Raw genomic sequence first — 16,135 nt, forward strand, 5'->3', positions numbered from 1 at the left:
AGCCGGCATAATGTCTGTGTCCATTCGTCACCCCTGCTTTGCTCAGGCGGAGCTGGGTGAATATACCGTCTTTTGTCTCCTCGCAGTTCCAGAGCTCCCTGCTTCCTATTATACTTCCTCATTCACTGAAATGTATTTTTTTTTTTTTTTTATCTTCTCTTTTAGATTAGCATGATAATACCCCATGGAGGGGAGGGGAAAGTGGTGAAGAGCTATTGCGGGACTGCTCATCAGATTCACTGTGTGCAAGACCGTGGTTATTATCATACTGAATGCACCATCAGTTAAACTAACAGCCTGAATTCCGACATTTATCTCCGATATCATAGACCGACTGTCAATTGCATAGGGAGCACAATGGCAAATTATGGGTTATGTCTTGCTCCTTGGAGTCTGGATCTTTCCCCAGTGTAATTACGCTATGCTAATTCTGCTCCCCCACACCATGCACCTCCCATGACAGAAACAAGGCCTCCCAACTGTTCGGATGTCACAGACTTGGGCGAGGTGAAATATGAGTGAGTAAATGTGTTGGTTTGCGTGCTGGCGGTGCCCACGAAAACACGAGCGCTTCCTCTGTTTCTCCCCTTCAGCTCTGGGGCATATCGGGGGGAGGCTCAGCTGGAGCCTTGTTGCTGTGTTTCCAGAGACGGGGTCGAATGCAGGTCAGGCCACCTTGAACTCCTCAGCTGGATTTATTGTGTCGGAGGTGGACAGGGTCAGGCCGTGCTCCTCTACCCACCCTCCTCCTCCTCCTCCTCCTCAACACGAGGACTCAGTTAGCATCGGACATGGAGCAGACACTGGCAGCACGGACAAATCCCTGTCACGCTCTCTGAGGAGAACCCTGCTGGGGTCAGAGGTCACGTGTTAAGGGGGGGGCGTTGCTGTGGCATGACCTGAATACTGATTGATTTTCTTGAGTGGGTGTCGAGGGACGGAGGGCCCGTCTGGTGATCGCAGGGAGGGGTCATGTCATTTACCCCTACCCCATGTGGCGATGTGGAGTGAGGGAATGTGGTACAAAGGAAGGAGAAAGACACTAAGAGTCATAACATGTCTGACTCCGCTGCTCCGCTGTGTACCTCGGCGGGTGTGTGTTTTCACTTTCCCTGAAACAAGACACTAGACCACATGTTTTCCCCTTTAATAGACAGCTGAGTGGAGAAAGGGCAGGAGTGTGGTCTGTTTGCCAGATGATCACTTGGTTGTTGGCATTTTGTGGAAGGTAGAGGCCACACTTTTCAGTTCCTCTGCTAGATTTATTAGTTGTTCAAAAAATGCACAACCCTGGTGGCCACTGACAGTTATATAAATCATCCAATTAGAGCAGTTCAAAGAGCTTCACAGGCGACTTAAGAGCTGAAGGGATATTCAATTTTCATGTTGTTTTTTCTAGTTTTGGTCATGTAATAACGATGTTACTGTAACCAAGTTAATTGTTAATATTTGGGGACACAGTGACAACGCTAAAAAGACGCTTGAAAGGGCAGGAACACAAGGTTTCAAACAAAATCTGTATTTGGAAGAGAAAACGAAGGTCAAGGGTTAAATCATTACCTAAACTGAATGTTTGAATTCACATCACAGTATACAGAGAGGCTTCGTGGCTCAGCTCTGACCCTGAAATACTAACTATTCAATGAGGGATTGGGACAAGGCCATGCAGTATGTCGATTGTTGTTATCTTATTATGATGGTGTGTAAAGTTTTGACTTTTCCTGGTTTTAAAGGCTTCATTACAGCGAAGAGGATTCAATTTTTCTGAACTTACCAGATTGTTCTACTTTTTCTAATACTTGCTTTTACCCACTTAGTCATTAAATTGAAGAAATATCATAATATTTGGTTTTGTTGCCCAGTCTTAGCAGATTTCAGAATATTGAGATTCAAGTCATTTATTTCAATATTTCGGATGCACTCACTCTCGGTTTCCTCCAAATTAAAAGGTTTATATAACTGTTTGTTTACAACCCTATTGACTTGTTTGACTACTTGTGTTTCTTGCCTCGTCTGACCTTATGGTGGCAGTTTTTGCTTTTGGCTATAAAAAAAGGCTCAGTGCAGTAATAAAATGGGATTTTCCATTTAAATAAAAATATAAACAGTAAAACGATGACAAATATAAAAGTTTAAGGTTAAAATGAGATTAAACATTATAACATTTGCATTAATTGAGTTAAATGAAATAAAATACATAAAAGATAATAAGCAATAATTCACTGGTTTCACCCTTGGCAGTCATATTTGTTTCCATTTTATTTCCTCCCATAAAACTGCATGCAGCATTGAACAGAAATCTAATAGTCTCCCAGGGTAATTGTTTCACTTTTAGCCAATAAGCCTCTGAAAACATAAAATATGCTGTATTCCCCAGTAGTGCACAGAGATTTTACTTTTTTAAAGAACTACCGACGTACCATGATATCTATCTATGTTTAATTTTCATAAATATCCAGAGTGCAACTGTAATTATGAAGAGAAAGCATGTCCTTATCCAGTATCTGCAATGGCATGATGCCATTTAAATGTCTCCCATCTCCTCAAGTCAAATAGAAAAAGGTCACGAACAAGACTGAATCGGAGAACTCATCATTACACTCAAACCTGAATATTCCCTATCAGGGCGACAGTGATATTTAAAGCCGACTTGTTTCTGCTTGAAGAAACACCAAACCTACAAGATCATCGTGTCCTTTTGCTAAACCGCTGAATAAAGACTTTTAGCAACCTGATATTAAATGAAGATCTGATCCAGACTGACTTGCAGTGAATCCATAAAAATAGCCATAATTGTACGTGTTTGGTTGATCAAGTTGTTGATCTCGGCCTTGAAAGCTTTGAAAGCTTACTTTCCAGGGCTGAATCTACCTTGGACCGTGCCCCCTGCAGCATTACAATATACTTTCTTCTCAAGCCAAGAAAGAAACCGGGAACCTGTTTGGTTCATTTGTCTTGGTTAAAGATTGATATACGTCATTAATTTCTTTAACAGAAAAAGAAGACCCAAGAAAAACTACTCATTTAACTACCACTAATTTGGTTTAAATTAAAACTTCTTTCAATTAAAACCTCTTTCTATTCCTACATCTCAAGCAGCCACTAAAGAGACCCAAAGTGACAAGGAATACTCCCGTAGCCACTGAACGAATTCCTTAATTAAGACTTGCTAGGAAATAAAATGAAGAAATAAGAGCTGAAAAGAGAAGCTTGCAAGAAATCGGTACAAGAATAGTTAATTGTAATGGTCTTGAGCTTTGGATGATCCCAAGAAGCCTCTAAGTCTGATCCTCAGACCAGATCAGGCACCCTGGAGTTTTGAGCTGGGATGACGAGCGACGAAATCTTCCTAGAGTGGGCTCAGTTGATTAATCAAACTTCTGCCGGGGTATTAGCAGGGTGGGTAAGTGTGCATGAGAATGAAATCTTGAGATGTCTTTTTTTTAAGAAGATATCTTCCCCTCTAGCCCTGTATATGCAAACCCCACCCAGCTGGTACTTTTAGTATATTCAAATAAACAGTCATCAACAAATGCAACTCGAACAGGGCTCAACATGCCTTCCCTGCATTCCTCTGAACACATGTTGTGTATTCTTGCATTGTTAATGGGAGGTGACATAACCAGAGATGTTGTGGTATCATCTCCCATCCAACCGTCTTGGATCCATTTACCGAATCAATAGAGTCGTTCCACATGTGTGAGGTTTTGTCGAGTAGAGAGTCCAGAAACGATTCTGCAGGTTACGTACTCTGAGAGCTTAATGTAGCCCAAGCAAGCAAGCAAACAAGCAAAACAAACATCCGGTCCAACGGTTCAGAGGCCAAGCATTGCTTTCATTATACTCTCAGTTGTGGGTCCAAGTTGTGGTTTGCAAATTTTCACTTTGAAGGATGGTCTTGAGGCATTTCGTCACGAGTTGAGTCCGAGCCCGGGCTGGACTGGACTGGCGTACTTTGGTCAGGGAATCTTTCCTCCTTTTTCATCCCACCTCTTTAAAGTTTTTTTGTTGCCTTTTGAGCATAATTCAAAATGTAAACTGGATTGTCTGGCACCTTTGCTGGCTGTTACTTTTTTTTATGTTGGCACCAATCACCACACAATGGTACTGACCTGTGAGGCTTGAAAAATCAGACTTTTCCCAGCGAAAACAGTTGAACTGTCCTCTGTTTTTATGCCCTCTACCTGCTAAATTGCAAGTGAATGATGATGATGATAGAAGACATGTTGGCACGATTCGAGCAGATGGCCAACTGATCTACGTTACTGCAACCCTTCTTGGTTCTGCTAAAAAGCACAAACGCACTTTGCTAAATTAATCAAGATGCAGTTAGGGGCAATTTGTAGTCTGGGAACTTTAAGTGCTTCAGAGATAGTCTGGAACCTTTTGTTTTAGCCTGCACTGGAATTTGTTTCCCACAAAGCCTTATCTGCCTTTTTGATGTTGTGGTGTTTTTCCCAGGCAGTCCTGTAAGTTCAGAGCTGATCTGTTAGTTCCTGCAAATGGTGAGCACAGACTTTTGTCTGTAAACATTTATCTTTATACCACTGAAACAAGAAAATAATGACCATATGCCAGATAGAGTCACTCTACCCAGGAAAGGCTGTTATTGATACACAACACAGCAGTCGGTCTTTCCATCCGGGGCTTGTATTCCTTTTGTCAAAACAAAGAGAACTTGAGAGCACGGAGAAGGAAAATAAGCGGGCGAGCTGGCTTTGCCTTAACCTTAACTGAACCATCATCAGCATGTGGCAGCCAGCTGGTGTGCTCACTAATCCAGAGGATGCTGCCTCTGCAAGTCTTCTAGGGCTCCGCTACTTGAAATGTGTTCGCCTGAGGTCAAAACCTCCATCATCACAATTTGTCAGAATTAGTCAGTTTGTGCAGGTCAGGATCCAACTAGGTCATTACATTTCAGATCAGGCAAAGTTGAATAGATGATTATGGTCGTCTATCTCCAGGTTCAGGCACGGAGAAGCTGCACAGAGAGCCGCTAACACAGAGATTTTCAGGAACAATGGCCAGGTTAATGAATTTCTGAAATTACAAATAGTTTCAATGCCTATTGTGATGTCTTTCACACCTTGAATTTGGCACATAAACCCCACTGTGATTGCGCGTGAGATTGAACCCCTGATTGCTTTTTTATGCTTAATGTTCAGTTGAAAAGTAATCAGCAGTGACTGTATGGAGCAGGAAATTAAATACATTTGCTATATGTTCAGGACTTGGCATATTCAAAAGCAGAGAAAATTGCTTATCAAGCACAGTGAGGTTCTCACTTATTCAGAAAATTCACTTTTTATGCCTCACTGTGGCGATAACTGGCGCTGGAGGAATTATGTTTTCCGATTATCCGTCCGTCTGTCCGTCCATCCCGTTCCCGTGAAAGCGGTATCTCAGGAACGCCTGGAGGGAATTTCTTCAAATTTGGCCCAAACATCCACTTGCCCTCAAGGATGAACTGATTGTATTTTGGAGGTCACAGACCAAAGGTCAAAGGTTATTTACACAGTTTTGGCCATAACTCAAGCATTCATACACTAATTGACAACATTTCACACAAATGTAATAGGATGAGATGACGATCAAAAGTCAACTTCTCTGTGTCATCATAAAGTTATGCAAAAACACTTTTCTGGCCATTATTCAACAGCGTTACCCATATTTCATGCTAATCAAAATGACGCATATCTTTAGTGCTCACCTTGAAACTGTGTTGACTGTAAAGATCTTCTGTGCTGTCTGGTTGAACATGTGTGTGAAGCATCAACCTTTTTTGAATTTGCAGCTTCTTTGCAGCAACATCCATAAATATTGTCATGGCTGTAACCTTCTGTTCTGTCAGAATCAGCTTTATTGGACAAGAATTTGAACATATACAATAACATTTGACTCGTTTTCTTTGTGAGCTAACAAACTAATAGACATGCAGCAGTAGTCCACCACAAGCCTGTGGGGTTTCACTACATGCAGTATATTATTAATCTGGACAGACACAGATGTAAACTGCAACTTATCCTGTGCGTGGAGGCATACTACCTCGAGGCGCTTATTTTAGTTCTGACATCTCGGTAAGCAGAGAGAAATGTTTTTTTCTTTTTGTAATATCATATGAAGTTCAGTTTAGTTTTGTGAACTGGCAAGGTGGGAATGTTTTCCTGGGAGCAGATTGCCAGAGCAGATTGTGAACTGAGATGCCACCGTCAGATTTGGCTAGTTTGAGCTCTGGGATTTGTCAAAAGATTGTGTTCACTTATTGCAAAAGCAACCTGTTCTCATGCAACATCGCCAACCAAGTCTGTTCCCCAGAGTCCAAAGGAAATTGGTTTACATTGTTGGTCACATTCTGACGTTTTCCCGATGAAAAGAATCGTACATCCAGTAGTAATGGTATATAATCATCTGTGATTGTTACTCATTGTTCGGGCTTTGAAGTAAGATACAACACAATTGCTCCGACTGCTCATAGAGGCTTAGGTTGCATCCCTGTAAGCTGTCCAGCATTATGTCACAGACAAACACAGATGTAATAGTGATCTCTCTATTTTTCCTTCACAGATACTCTGACAGCTGCTGTCTCAACCAGCCTGTGCCAACCTGCTACACTCACCTGCTTGGAGGATCGCTGTTTGAAAGCTAAGGTACAGTAACAAATGCTGTTTCCGTCTTAAGCGGATCCTGTGTAATTAATCGTTGAAGATTTAATTTGGGGAGGCTTGGAGTCTCCGTTCCCTGATCTTTTAAACGCAGCATTTGGATTGAATTGGATGTAATGTGACAGAGAGGGGTCTACTTTTAGGAGGCATCTACAGAGACCACTCAATTAAAGGATCCTTTGTGGAAACACTGCTACTGAAACAGCTTTTTAAATAAGATAGCGTCTACTCAATCACTTATCTACTGATTCTAATCAAATGTCAGGAGTTGGCTTTTAAATATTTGGAACTTTTAATGAAAGGTTTTTTTCTTCAGCCAAGGACAAACTCGGAATGTGAAAGCATTGTGCTCACAGTTCAATTTGCAGTGGTGTTACGTTTTTATGTTTTCTCAATTAGTTTTTCACCTGCTGCTCAGGGATCCTACATGGACCGAGTATTTTGCTGTCAAAGTTGGATTAAGTGTGTTTTTTTTTAATTAGAGATATCTGTATTTTATGTTTTTGTCTGAGCTTTTGTCTCTGGTTTGGAATCAGCGTGGCTCAATTGAGCATTGTCTATGAATCTATGATGAATCTTGCAAATCCCAGCAACTGCAAAGGATTATTTACATTATAGTTTGATCTGTTGCTCATTTTCTCAATTAATTGATTAGTTGTTTGGTCTATAAAATGGTAATCAGTATTTCCCGAAGCCCAAGATGATCCTCAATTGTATTGTTTCATCTAAAACCGAAAGATATTTGTCAGATGTTAATTTCTTTGAGTCTCGATGAAACAGATTACATGTTTTTTAAACTGTTAATAAATGATATCTAAGGATGTGCTCTTCTGAACTTTGGTTTAAATGTTTGCTTATTAAGTCATGATTATTTAAGGTTATAGAGATCTATTAAAGCCAATTATCACATTTTATGATGAACAAGCATGGGCAGGAAAACTGGCTTCAGTTTACTTGGAGTTTCTAGTAGTTTCTAGATTTGCAGTGTTGTGGTTCACAGTCATCTGTCTCTCTACATTGGATTTCTACTGCTAGGTCTGACTATGTGTTGCATGTCCATCTGTCCTAAGGTACAATGGAAGTTTTTTCTTTATCCGAACCAGTGGTCTAAGGACGTAGGGTGTCACAAGGTGCACAGATTGTAAGGTTTAAGACAAACTTGTGATTTTGGGCTTCATAAATGAACTTGACTACCTACAATATTGAGTGATTGGTGAGTCACTGCATACTAATGAAGTGTACACACCTGGCTGAGGTCATCCTGTTGCGAGGTTGTCAGGTAGTCGAAGCGGAAACACCTGCAGAAATGCATCAGAAACTTGTAGAATCACTGAGACGCTATTGTGTCTGGCCGGGCATTTCCCCAGCGAGCTCGAATGTGGACAGTAGAGGACAGGGCCAAGGAGCGCCGATGACAGGACGCCTCATGGGATGGCTGGAAACAGATGGCTGGCCAGATGCAGGCCTGCTGTGACCTTGAAAGCATCTGAAGGTAAAACCAGCCAAAAAATGTCTCAAAAACTAGTGACAATAGACAATACAGCAGGAGTGGCAGTGCTGTGTTTTTCAGTTGTTAGACTTGTTAGTATGCCGGTAGATGTGACTGTGTTGCATTAGTGTGTGATCGCGCATGCAGTTAATTTGCTTTGCTTCGTACCTCATCAGAGAAGGTAACCCCTTTTAGGCATGTTTTCTTTTGTTTTTGTTTTTTGGTTCACACTTGTTCGATCGCAAGTGAACCATGGCTTGTAAACACGAGATTCATTGACTTGCAAAGCTTTTAATAATTGGGAACGTTCTGTTTGCCTACCACTGTACAAGGTTTGGGAATGTCTCGTTGTTAGAGTCTGTGCAGCTTTACCCAGACATGAAAGACTTATCCAAGCTCTTTTCCATTGATTTTATTATCAAGTAATCTGATGATCATATTCTAGGCCAATCATTTAATCCGTCAGTAAAGTACTTATCAGGAAATAGTGAAAAATGACCATAATAATTTAACATGGGATTTCAAAGCCCAAACTCAATTTGCTTTCATAGAGGATTGAGAAAATATATAAATGGACAGAAACGCTGAATTTCTTGCATTTCTATTAAGAAATTATCTAAACAATAATCAATTACTGACATTCTTACTATTTTTCTGTCAACTTTTGGAAATCGACATTTTTTTCCCCTCCAACTTTTAATGGAAGTGAATTAAGTGAACAGCGGTCTCAGATGTTATTTTGATGGACATAGGAGAAGAGTTTACAAACCTGATTGTCCGATCATTTCAGATGTTTTCAGGCGGAAACAAGATTCGCACAATCCTACAAGTAAGAAAATGTCGACGCCTGGCCCAGCCGGCATAAACACAGGTGGAGGTAACAAATTGTCAATCCTCAAAGGGACGATTTAGCGCTTATCAGAGCGTTTCCATGACCACATGAGCATTTACCGCTGTACCTGTGTACAGAAGGAAAAGGAAAGGAAATAAACAAGGAGAGACGAGGTGATGAATTGTTATAGATATGCACACAAACATGTTCAGCCAGAGCTTCAGCAAACTGATAAGCCGTGGTTATTGAGAGTGGACGCGAACCCAAACAGAAGAGGTCAACATTCTCTTGTTGTTTCACGCCGTAGCACCTTCAGGCTCTAACACTCAGACTTGCGCTTGTGTTGCGATGCGATTTTTCAGGTGACACACCCCAAAAATGCAACAATGCGTGAAAATGGTCTAGTGTAGCTTGAAGCGTCTGCATCACATCTGCTTTTGACCTTATTCATGCCTCCACAGGCTTGGCTTAGATGGCAGTGACAGGTCATGGGTTTGATTCAAAGATGTAACTTCCTCAGCAATACCCTGATTTAATATCACAAAAAGGAAGTGCTCATGAAAATACTTTGCCAGACAGTGTTGTTAAAAGAAATGCAACTGCTTCTTGAAGTTGGTGAAGTTTACACGGTCACTGGCTGAGCAGTAGGGATCTTTTGTCAATACGAGGAGCGATACACTCCTAATGCAATTCAGGCAGCAGACTGTGAAGCAAACGCCACCAGCAGCCTGATATTGTGCAGCCCTCTGGGGCTTCGAGCCCAGCAAAGGGAGAGGCACGATCAGAGCTGGGAACTGGATGGTGCGGAGGGGGCTGTGAGAAATAAGAGGAGAAGGAGGAGGGTAGAGGTGTCAGGCGTATAATTGGGGTGAGGAGATCTCTGGGGTGGATAGAGGGAAGCTTTATTAAGACCGCTCAAGTCTGATGTGCTCGCACGGCCGCCTAGCTCCTCCTCGCACACCCACGCCTTTGGGCCAATCTTCCATTTCCACAGGAGACTCTGTAACAACAAAGGGATGAAGGGCAAAGTCCTCAAGCTCCTCTCAGTCACAGATAAGACAAAAGACCCCATTACTTGAAAAGCACTGATGGGGAGGCAGCAGTGTAGCAGTGCTTTTGAAAATCAAGGCCTATTGTTCCTGCTTCCTCACTGGTAAGCTAAGTTGCTATTACTTATTGATTGCGCTGTCGTATTGTATCCTGAAATGCTGTAGATTTCCGTGACTCGGTTGCACTTCAATGAGACATGGCTGCGATTCGTTCAATAGCCCATCTTACTGGTGACTGCTTGATAACCTCCCGGAATTCACTTTCCCTTTTGTAAAAAGGAGATACTAAGAAAAGCCTTTTCTCCTCGCCCGCTTGCTTTAAACAATGAAGTTCTTTCACGTTAGCCTTTCCACCGACACATTCAAACAGTGTACACTTGATAAGCACATATTCTGCTTCTGTTATATTTTGATTGAGAGCCAGCGGATGCATGGCTCGAAAATGTATTGAGCGGAACATTTATGAAATACTTACAGCCTTAAAGTGTCGGCAAATATCGGATGCTCAGGATGGATGAAAGAGAAATAATCTCTTGTTCTGGCTCACAAGGGAAAACAAACTTTCCAGGCTGACTTCCCCCATGACTGATCGTATCAAGTCCGATGGTCCGATTAGGAGCTTAACTGCATTTATTTTCCCTCTCTGCGACCATTGAAATGTTACTTCGGAGTCAACGAAGTTCCTCTTTCACTGACTGAGACCTTTTTGTAGACGCATGACTTGGGAATCCTGAAAATGTCTTCCATCTCACGAAAGCCGATTTAGTGAGTGACACAACAAAGATTTTGGGTTGAAACAGGAGGCAGTTATAGGGAGAATTAGCGGCCCCCCTCAGTTCTCTGCTATAAATTGGTTTCTTCGGAGCTCATGAAAAAGGAGGCTGGAGGTCTGTTCTCTGCTTCCTTAGTAGCTTGTTAATCCCCCGCAGCTCTGGCTGGAGGGAGAGCTGCTCGCACATACATTCGCCCTCGTGGAAAAAGGCGCTACTCCTCCTCCAGCCCTCTTCCGTCCTCTTTCCACTCTGTCCTGCAGGGCTTGGCTAATCCTCTGCCTGGTCATGGTGGGGAGATTGCAGGGCTTTTTCAAAGCCCTTTGCTGGCTGGACTTCAAAGTTCCAGTGATACAGGGACTTGAGGAGGTGGGAGAAAAATGAGGTCCACCGCAGGCAAAGAGTGCGAGGGGGTTCACCTTAGCTTTTTCTTGTGCCATTCCTGAGGTGATCTTTGTAGTCTTGGGAGAAAAGACGTTGAAGTTGATGGGGAGATAAAGGTCTCACATCAGTGGGTGACGATGTATGCAAGGGTCTGTTTGGTCCAGCTGTGGATTTGCTTTTTTTTATTCTGTCAAAAAAAACTACACATGCAAAGACAAAAACTATTAACAGCATGAAACGCAAACAAGATGCTCCGCACAGAACTGGCGCGTGACTTAGGGTTCAACATTAAAAGTTTAAACATCGTTAGCAAGAAGGAGCTATGAAGATGTGTAAACACTAACGAGTCTGCAGCCATGTTCGGGGGTTTCAGGTTTTTTTTTTTTTTTTTTTAACAAACTGCTGCCAAAATTCACAGTGCAAGGAGAGCTCCATTAACACTGTCAGAGAAGTTCACTCACTTTGAAAGAAAGCAGGCCGCAGTACATTGTGAACTCTCTTATCTTTTTTTCTCTGGGATCTTATCAGCATCTCATCAGTTGAACATTGTTCAGCGGGATTCACCGGAAATCTAGATTCCCAAGATCTGTCACTAAACTAGAGATTAAGCATTGATGTATGAATGCAGAAAAGATTTTTTTTGGCCACATATTTCTGTAATTTGAGGGAAATGCCTTTGGATGTTGATCCTCTGCTTTATTTTTAGATAACACCGAACAAGATTAGAGCGAGTTCATGTAAGATGAAGAGGATTCTCTGATATTAAAAAACATTTTTTGTCCATAATAATGGTGTGCAGTTGGCTGTGCCGACACTTTGCTTTGTGCTGTGATAACGAGCACTAAGCATGTTCTGACTCTCGAGACTAAAATAGGAACTTATTAACACAGATATTTTGCTTTGAATTTCAAGTTTCATCTGATGCTTGTTTTACTTTAATGTACCATTGAAATTCAACAGCACAGTCTGTGGCACAAAGCTCCTGGAGGTAATTACAATCCTCAGCGCCCGAGTGCTACAACTGCTGCTGCGTTAAAAGTCACGCTCCTCCAAAGATATCACTCAGTCAGATCTCAACATTAAGACATGATGCACATATTTTTAGATGAAGTCTGACTTGCATTTTCTGAAGATATCAACGTATCCGATGCCTATTGTGAATAATCAGCCATAAACCTGAAAGTACTCCAGAGGTTTTTCCAAAGCCTATTTTGGGATAGTTTTGATGGTGCCACATAAAGATACCAAAGAACAGAAACAAACCCAAACGGACGGATAAAAAGGAACGGGAACCTGATGGTGGAGGGTAGCCCCCAGGATGAGAAGCCAATTGTACATAGTGGCCAAAACGTGTAATTACAACATCTTGTGATGCTGAGGGGCCCAAAAAGACTTGTTCCCATGAGCTTACATGTTCAAAAAATGTTGATATTTGATCGTCACAACCCCCGCAAAATGACTTGTTTCACTATCAGAAATTGATTCATTCAGTCAGAGAAGAGCTGCACGATCAAATCCTTTTATCCACATTCAAGTTAGCAGATGGCTAAACTGGTTGTAGGCGGACTGAAGTCTCTACATCTGAGTTGAACCTTTTTCTTTTTTTGCTTCTTTTGTCACTGAGCAGCTTCTCAGACGTTGAATCCTCATTTCACTGAATAGATTCATGGGGTAGAGGTGTCGGGCAACACCTGTTTACACCCCTTAAAGTATTGTGGAAGCTGATTTTTCATAATTGCATAATTATCACCTAAATCGAAGTAATGCAAAGAATCATAACAATACAAGTGACAAAATCAGTTAATAGCTCAACTCAAGGGGGAAAGGTACCCTTTAATTTGTTTTCTAAAACAAGTGGTTGAGCCTTTTTAAGTCTTTTTGCCCGGCGCGCTACACATTTTATATTTTGTTCCCACCATTTAAGTACAGCTAATCAAGTGTCTTAATTGCTGTACCAATTCAAAAAGGGTCACTCGTCTGAGGCCTCGATTACAATGAAGTATGATTGCAGATTTCTTTCAGCTTTTGAACTCCCCCATCTCACTCGTTCAACAGATTCATCAGCATGTGCAACACGGTAATTACTTAAAGTGGACTCCCGGGGGTTCGGGATTATACATTACTCCCCTTCTTGATGTTCAGAAAGTGCAGTCGATATAGGAGCGAGACCTCAGTCAGACCTTAAAGCGCACACACACATTCTAGCGTGTGAGCGTGAGATGTCAATAAGCCATTTAAAGCTTCACCCTGAGGTAACCCCTTCGTAAAGGTTAGTTAGCTTTAGCTCAAAAAGGAGGATTATGTCATTAACTATGGCTTCCTTAGTTACAGCTTTGATAGTTTTATCTTATTCCATTCAACTGATGTCATTAGTGCCGCTTACTTAAAATAGATTGTAGATGATATCAGTATGCTCAGGGTGCAATCAGACCTGCAGTTTGTTTACTTTCTTCTGAGCCGTAGCCGAGAAGTTAACTTTGTTGTAACCACTGACCAGCGGCTTGTAAAGAAAAAAAGTTTGAAACCTGCCCGTGGGGCACCAATCTCAGAGATGGGCTTTGATGTGCTTTCTTCATTTTTTTTTGTTTTTGAAGTTGGAATTAGGACCGCAGCTACTGATGCTTCTCACAAATCTGTTGTTTAGTTTTTTTTTTATTAATTGATTTATTGTTTGGTCTAAAGAATGCCAAAATTTAAAAAAGACAAAAACAACATCAAACGTTCCCAGCGCTCAAGGTGACGTCTTTGTGTTGCTTTTTTTTGTCTGAACAGTGTAAAAAATCCAAAGATATTAAAGTCACACTGACAGAAAATGGAGAAAAGCAGCAAACCCTCCCTGTCACAAGTGATTATTTGATAAATGTAACAATCTGTCAGCTGCTGTACCCATCAGTTCATGTTGGCAGCAGATTACAGCTAAAAAAAAAACTATCTATCTGGAATTATTTTAATAAATGATTAATCGGTTGAGTCGCTTTTCAGGAACTTTTTCTTTCCTTTTAATCAAGTTTAATACAGTGCAGTCAGAGAAACAACTCAGGCATACTTTGTCCATATTTAGTTCCCAACATTCTCAGGGGGAAACACCCTGAGAATATAAGTTAATGGTGACAGTCATCTGCAGACACAAAGAAAACCAATAAGTGTACTTTATAAAAGAATATAAAAAATAAGACTATACGTGTTCGCATTTTTATCAGGAGGAAGGGAATCTACCACTTATTTTACCGTCTCATAGATCACATCAGTTGGAAAAGTATGAAACGTTTGGACTCTTGTCCTGTTCTTCTATATTTTTCATATAGAAAACATCCTTCATGTCCTCCTGTCTAAGTCGCTTCAGCAAACATGCCAAAAATTTGATTCCAGCATTTCAAATGTGAGGATCTGATGCTTTTCTTCATCATTTATACTAGTAAACTAAATATCTTTTGTTTTTTCCAGCATTAATAAAAAAAACAAACATCCCCATCACTGAATACACCCTTTTTCCTTTAGGGAAATGAACATGGACATCCCCTTTCCTATTTTCTAACATTTTATAGACAAAAGAATTAATGGAGGAAATAATTGGCAGATGAATCAATACTGTAGTTGCAGCTTCACAACAGATTATTGAGTGTTTCCTGTCCAGGCTCTCAGTCCACCCGTCTCGCGCCCCCACAGGGCAGCGAAGACGACGTCGAAGACCGACTCTATTGACCATAAAGGCCAGTGGTTTATGGGTGCACTTGATGCAGTATGTGGTTATTGACCAGCAGCTGTTGGCATAATATGGACGGGCCAGTCTGATTAGTCATTCTGACAGCAGAGCAGTGGAGCTGGGTCATTTCCTTTTTCCCTTTTTATAGAGGCAGCTTCCTCCTCCGTCGGATTTTGTTGAGAAGATTCAGGTAGTTTTCACGCCCACCTCCATAATTTCCTTCAGGCTGAAAATGGTTTGGTGGAGGTGGTTCATTTGGAGATGTAACATTAGCTTCTAGAGAGATTTCTTACTTTTTTTTTTTTTTATTGCTAATATCATGCTGTGACTGCTGCAGAGCGTGAGGCTGTTCATCTGAGAGGCTCTCTTATTTCTTCTAATTGATGTTTACAAATTCCCTAGGTGGGGCATTAAGGAAGATTGCTGTATTAATTGCCATCGTATGCCATCTAAACGGGTAATTGCAAGCTGTTTGCTGGAATGTAAATGTGCTCGACTTGGGTTTAATAGAGTTTGTTTATTGAGGTGGTGGCCGCTGACAAGTTAAGATGCTTAAATTGATGCCCTCTGCTTTTTAGGAATCAATGTGTCTCTTTGTGATTGTTGCAGGTTTTTCAGTCACATCATTTTTGTCTGGGCTTTATTTTATTTTTTTAGAAAAAGCTGCATGTTATCAGATAAATTACCTACAGTGATGTCACTTGTTGGCTGATTTGCATTGTGGGAAATGAGGGTGCCAGGCTTCGGAAAAGGGAATATGACTGTGTGTAATAAAAAAGCGGATATTTTTGGTTCTGCTGTATTGATATTGATTTTGATAATTTTTTCCTAAAAGAGTAAAACATGGTTTTCAAACTGCTTTTCGAAACCTGGTGTCACATTACCCACAATGCAACTTAGCCACTTAACTACCACCATGATGACACACAACATGAGGGTGAGATCTCACAATCAATAAAAGAACGTTTAATAGACACAAGCACCCAAACACCGAGGTGACGTATTTAAATTGACAAAGTCTACAGGCGTGTGTGCAGCCCGGCTTTAAAATTGTAAATTGTTTTACCTAATAGATGCAAGTCCAGCAGTGTGATAATAAAACATGCAATCAACTGACATTTATAGGATTTAAATGCATGGAAACAGATTCTGGGCCTTGTGGGACCTTTTCCCCAGTAAAAAGTGTATATTTATATCCATCTGAACCTATAAATAACCACCTAGTTTTTCATTTCTGCTCTCACAC

The 16,135-nt window shown here is 41.1% G+C and overlaps 1 protein-coding gene across 4 annotated transcripts in view; it reads left to right on the plus strand.

Annotated features, from left to right (window-relative positions):
• Positions 1-16,135, plus strand: part of sema6cb (semaphorin 6Cb) — a 169,321-nt gene that overhangs the window by 14,488 nt on the left and 138,698 nt on the right. For all 4 annotated transcript variants that reach the window (XM_084357221.1, XM_084357220.1, XM_084357222.1 and 1 more), the window contains one exon: positions 6,565-6,647. The gene's annotated coding sequence lies outside the window, so the exon portion shown is untranslated. The remainder of the gene's footprint in view (positions 1-6,564; positions 6,648-16,135) is intronic.

Source organism: Pagrus pagrus (assembly GCF_965226575.1).
Source record: "Pagrus pagrus genome assembly, chromosome: 7".
In the NCBI taxonomy this organism is placed as follows: domain Eukaryota; kingdom Metazoa; phylum Chordata; class Actinopteri; order Spariformes; family Sparidae; genus Pagrus; species Pagrus pagrus.